At 46.9% G+C, this 6256-nt stretch overlaps 1 long non-coding RNA gene across 1 annotated transcript; it reads left to right on the top strand.

The window, feature by feature from the left end:
* Positions 1–413: 413 nt before the first annotated feature.
* On the top strand, positions 414–2997 carry LOC310694071. The gene is made up of 2 exons (XR_014519520.1): positions 414–534; positions 2135–2997. It is a non-coding gene; the product is annotated as an uncharacterized lncRNA (long non-coding RNA).
* Positions 2998–6256: the final 3259 nt, after the last annotated feature.

The following is a 6256-nucleotide window of genomic DNA, read 5'->3' as shown; positions in this document are numbered from 1 at the left end:
ATCCCATTGTGTAAAACGTGAGTTGTGTGCTGTAATTAAATGTCTGAATACCACTTCTCGTGGTTTTTGGACTGAGCAAAAATATACTGCATGGAGGTGGGAGATCTTCCTCCCAAAACGTTTAGGGTTAGATGCAAGACATTCCTTCTTCCTTCTTCTGTATATTCTAAAATAAGTTTGCAAAAGGGTGCTACAATGTCTGCTCAGAAGGAGGCCTCACTGAGATCAGTTGCATTTGCAGGAATGTGGAGAAGGCATTTCAGCCTAAATAGGGCATTTCCTCAAACAAGCTCAGGGGTTAACATGATGATACAGCATGTTGAACAAGGAAGGAAAAAATAATTAGATTATTTCAATTAAACATGTGACAATTAAAGGTCTGAAGATTAATTCTTACTGTAATTCTTGGAAGTGAGATGAGTGTTTTCCTCTAGGCACAACGATGGACCATATAAAAGGAGCTGCCGCACAATGGGTTACTTCAGAAACATCTGAAACTCTGAAAGCATCCCATCGGATCCAGTAGGAAACCAGGTAATTCATTGCGTGCTCACAGGCTTGACGGGGACTGAAAGATCTCTTTTCTCTGAGGGCTTCTAAATATCAGGCCAGCTTCATTTATCTTGCTGAATATTACAAGGAGTGAAATGTTGAAGGGAAATGGCAAGTTCCTCCACTGAGAAAAATCTAGATGAGTGTTTCAGCTGAGCTCTGGCGTGGTGTCCAAATGCATCTGACGGCTTCTGAGTGTCCTGTTGGGGTTCTAAACTTGTTGAAGAAAGTGTCTGTAGAGTGGACACAGCTTGAAATTTTTAGATAATGGAGTTCCGATCAAATGTTGCCTAAAGAATTTTGGAGGGTCACAGGAACCAGGGGGCAAAAGCGGGCAGAGCAATAAATGCACATTTTTCCTTTGTACTGTAGCTCCACTTTGGGCGAAAGATTCTTGCGTTGCAGGGAGTTGGACTAGACGTGGGTCTCCAGCTGTTTTGGGAACTGTATTGGGAACAGATGGAGGCCCAAGTTTGGGAAACACTGGAATAGATTATGGGTAGGCAAACTAAGGCCCGAGGGCCAGATCTGGCCCAATCGCCTTCTACATCTGGCCTGTGGACGGTCCGGGAATCAGCCTGTTTTTACATGAATAGAATGTAAAATAGAATTTTATTTAAATTGCATCTCTGGGTTATTTGTGGGGCATAGGAATTTGTTCATTCCCCCCCTGCCCCAAAATAGTCTGGCCCACCACAAGGTCTGAGGGACAGTGGACCGGCCCCTTGCTGAATTAGTTTGCTGACCCCCTGGAGTAGATGATCCTCATGGTCCCTTCCAACTCTACAATTCTATGATTCTAGTATCTACACAAACTCACAGGTCCCTCTCTAATCTTCCATTCAGACAATTGTGCGATGTTAAAATGAGTGGATAGGACTGGAAATGCAAATTTTAGCTTGGTGCAGGAGGCAAGTTTCTACAACCACTCAACCACTCATCTCTATCCTCTATCCAGGGAGTCAAGAGGCATTATCAGAGCTCAAATTAACCCTCTAGTCAAGCCAAAACATGGTAAAGCATGCAAAGCATGGTCTGTTAGGGGCATGGTCTGGGGAGAATAGGTATGGTTGGCAGGAGAGAGACCTGGAGACTTTGTTGTCCTCCATCTAGGCAAATAAGAGGCAGTATGAGATTTCAAGGACACATTTCAGAGGCGTGCCAGTAGAGAATAGCCGTGGTTTGGGAGAGCCAGTTTGTCTTCAGAAGAGTTTTGAGTGCCAGGAAGAAAGAAGAAGAAGAAGAAGAAGAAGAAGAAGAAGAAGAAGAAGAAGAAGAAGAGGAGGAGGAGGAGGAGGAGGAGGAGGAGGAGGAGGAGGAGGAGGAGGAGGAGGAGTTTGGATTTGATACCCCGCTTTATCACTCCCCTCCTCCCCCACAACAAACACTCTGTGAGGTGAGTGGGGCTGAGAGACTTCAGAGAGAAGTGTGACTAGCCCAAGGTCACCCAGCAGCTGCATGTGGAGGAGCGGAGAATCGAACCCGGTTCACCAGATTACGAGTCCTTGTGCCTCAGGTTTCCCATATCTTTTTAAACCCAGTGTTTTCAACCTATAACCTCTCTGCCACAATGTTATTACAGATCTACCCCAACTGTTCCAAGATGTCTCTGCTGAATAATGGAATCCTGTTGGAGGACTTCTCTAACCCAGAAGATGACTCCTTCTGTCAGTACCCTGGCTGCTATCCACCCTATCAGCGTCCTGGTTGCTACTATCCTTGTGGTTCCAAGTACGGCCCTGGCTTCGGTTTCCCATGCCCCCCAGGGTACCGTCCCATCAAGGCCTGTGTCCCCTTCTATCCCCGACCTTATTGCCCATGTCCTCCAGGAACCTACCCCAGGAAGGTGTGCGTCCCCTACCGACGATATTACCCTGGTCAGGGCTGCCCATGTTAAGCTCGGATGCAACACTGATGGAACATCCAGGAAAGAAGACGTGAGATTCTAACCCTTGGCTGAATGGATGGATACAGTATTCAGAAATGCTTAGTGCTCCAGAGATCCCACTGTTTGACCAGTGGGGTTTGCGAGGGCTCCAAACCTCTGCTAACAATCAATGTGGCATTTTGACTGTGTTCCTTTGCTGGCCCAACTCTGCATACTTATTTTCTACAATAGGCTCCTGTTTCCCGATTACATCTGCTGCCTTACATTCCGACCACTAATGATGCACCAGGACCTCCTAAATAAGGTATTACAGCTGTGATTTGCTAAAGGATGCTCATCCTACAAGGCCAAAGGGAAGCTTGGAGGTCAGCTCTGTTGTCGTTGCCTTAGTCCACAATGATGTATCAACTTTGTCTTTGCAATTTCTAGCTCCAAAGAGATGATATCTGATAGTTGCCTTTTCAGTGGTCCATGGTGCATTGATATGCAATGGGCTATTTCCACCATCTCCTTTCCTGATTTTTCCTCATTAAAACCTTCTATGAATCATAGAACAATGTTGTGTTGTTTTCTTCATCCTCCTTTTCTCATACACATTGAAAAAAATTGAAATGGCTAACATAGTTGTACAGTCGTACCTTGGTTTTCGAACAGCTTAGTTCTCAAACTTTTTGGCTCCCGAACGCCGCAAGTCTGGAAGTGACTCTTCCGGTTTATGAACTATTTTTGGAAGCTGAAAGTCCAAGAGGGCTTCCACGGCTTCCCATTGGCTGCAGGAGCTTCCTGCAGCCAATCAGAAGCCGCTCTTTGGTTCCCAAATTTTTGGAAGTCGAATGGACTTCCTGAATGGATTCCATTCGACTTCCAAGGTACGACTGTATTCTTTTCAATAAATCTCCTGTGAGCACAACTTGGTTTGGTACAACATCTTGCATTCCAGGAGATAATGAAGGCACAGATACGTCTATAATGGACTCGTGGATTCCTATAATGTCTATAATGGATTCCTGACCACTGGTCTTGCTAGGGATGATGGGAGTTGTATTTCAAAAACAGCTGCAGTCCCAAGGTTGGGAAACACTGTTGTAAAGGCTGTATAGTTACTTATCTCCTTGACTTGGGGGTCGCATCACTCCATACCCTCCCAACATTTGTCTGATGCAAATAGGGATGTCCTAAGAAAAAGCGGGATATTTTGGGGTCGAATCAGAAACTGGGATGGCTTCTGTAAATCCAGGACTATCCCTGGAAAATAGGGACACATGGAGGATCTGAAATTGGAGGGTCCAAAATCCACCACTGGTTGAAGATAGTTGCAGATGGACTAGATAAGGAAAGCTTTGTAGCTGGACTGAAGCAGACTGAAGGAGGTATCCAGTCGAGTGATGGATAAGTCCTTGCTCCTGGTGAAGGAAGCTGAGCTCACCTCCATTTAAGATGGAGCAAGCTCTCAGCAGAAGATCTCATATGCTAAGAAGGGGGGGGGGGATGCTGATACAAGATCATATGTCCTCTTTTTCCAGGACACCTCCTCTTTTTCATGGGTATGTAAAATGAGAGTCATCATAACGATCCATAGTTAAAAGTAAGGTAAAGGTAAAAGGACCCCTGACCATTACGTCCAGTCGTGACCGACTCGTGGGTTGCGGCACTCATCTTGCCTTATTGGCCGAGGGAGCCGGCGTACAACTTCTGGGTCATGTAGCCAGCATGACTAAGCCACTTCTGGCAAACCAGAGCAGCGCACAGAAATGCCGTTTATCTTCCCACTGGAGTGGTACCTATTTATCTACTTGCACTTTGACGTGCTTTTGAACTGCTAGGTTGGCAGGAGCTGGGACCGAGCAATGGGAGCTCACCCAGTCACGGGGATTCGAACCGCCGACCTTCTGATCAGCAAGCCCTAGGCTCTGTGGTTTAACCCATAGTGCCACCGCATCCATAGTTAAAAGTACAAGTCTTTTTTGCTCTTCAAAATATGGCAACCATAGCAGTAATCAGGACTTCAGGGCTTTAAATTTGGGGTGGGGAACATGGGGCTTGAGGGATGAATATGGCCCCTCACTCTTGCCCTCAAGAATCCTCAGAATACCCCCCTCACTAGTCCTGCTTGGATGATTTTCTCAAACTAGAATGAATGCTTCGACTCTTGATGTTTCCTCTTGCTGGTCTGGATGGAGGACAGAGAAGGATGCGTGAGCATGCGTAAATATTAGCCTTTGGCACAAAAAGAAAATTCACATTAGTTGCTCTGCTCCATCTTTTCACTGGCACTGCCCACCGCTGTTGTATGCCCCCACCTCCATCCCGGAAGGTTGCCTAGGAATAGACACAGCCCTGGAAAAATAACCAACATTTCGAATCAGGTCCAGTGCAGTTGCTCAAAAACAGGTGAGCTGTGTACTTATCTGCCCACACCTGCCAAAAACTGAACAACAGGAGCGGTAGTTTTCAAAGTTGCCTCCAGATGCAGCTGTGTTGAGAGTACATGATAGCTATCAAACCCGGAGGCTACTGAAGCATGGATGACAGCAGGCAAGTCTTTCAACAGATGAGTAATGATGATGATAACATACAGTTGTGATTCTTTGTTAATGCTTCATGCATTCTCCCTTGCTGCTGACTCTGCCTGCCACGCCCTCCTTAAACATGTTTGTCAGGGATAGAGAACTTTTGCCCCTCCAGATATTGCTGGACCATAACTCACATCATCTCCCGCTGTTGACCATGCTGGCCGTCTGGGGTGAATGAGTTCAAGAACCTCTGGAGAGTGACAGGTTCATTTGTTTGAGCCTTTAGGGTCAGAATACTAGAGGGAAAAGGGTTGGGGAATGGAGTGAGCGGGGACAGAGCCCCTAGTACCATGTTTCCCAAACTTGCATCCCCAGCTCTTTTTGGACTACAATTCCCACCATCCAACAACAACAACAACAACAACAACAACAACAACAACAACAACAACAACAACAACAACAATTTATTTATACCCCTCCCATCTGGCTGGGCTTCCCCAGCCACTCTGGGTGGCTTTCAACAAAATATTAAAATACAGTAATGCATCAAACATTAAAAGCTTCCCTAAACAGGGCTGCCTTCAGATGTCTTCTGAAAGTCTGGTAGTTGTTGTTCTCCTTGACATCTGGTGGGAGGCCGTTCCACAGGGCGGGTGCCACTACTGAGAAGGCCCTCTGCCTGGTTCCCTGTAACTTGGCTTCTCACAGTGAGGGAACAGCCAGAAGGCCCTCGGAGCTGAACCTCAGTGTCCTGGCTGAACGATGGGGGTGGAGACGCTCCTTCAGATATACTGGACCGAGGGTGTTTAGGGCTTTAAAGGTCAGCACCAACACTTTGAATTGTGCTCAGAAACGTACTGGGAACCAATGTAGAACTTTCAAGACCGGTGTTATGTGGTCTCGGCGGCCGCTGCCAGTCACCAGTCTAGCTGCCACATTCTGGATTAGTTGTAGTTTCCGAGTCACCTTCAAAGGTAGCCCCACATAGAGTGCATTGCAGTAGTCCAAGCGAGAGATAACTAGAGCATGCACCACTCTGGCGAGGCAGTCCGTGGGCAGGTTGGGTCTCAGCCTGCGTACCAGATGGAGCTGGTAGACAGTTGCCCTGGACACAGAATTGACCTGTGCCTCCACGGACAGCTGTGAGTCCAAAATGACCATCCCTTGATAGTGGGACCAGTGGTCAGGGGTGATGAGAACAATAGTCCGAACTGGAGTCAAAATAGTGACCTGGTAAGATGCATGGGACGCGGGTGGCGCTGTGGGTAAAACCTCAGCGCCTAGGACTTGCTGATCGCATGGT

This window comes from Podarcis liolepis, assembly GCF_965112155.1.
Source record: "Podarcis liolepis genome assembly, chromosome: 15".
NCBI lineage: Eukaryota > Metazoa > Chordata > Lepidosauria > Squamata > Lacertidae > Podarcis > Podarcis liolepis.
Note: the sequence above shows the minus strand (reverse complement) of the source record. Positions and strands in the feature narration are given on the sequence as shown.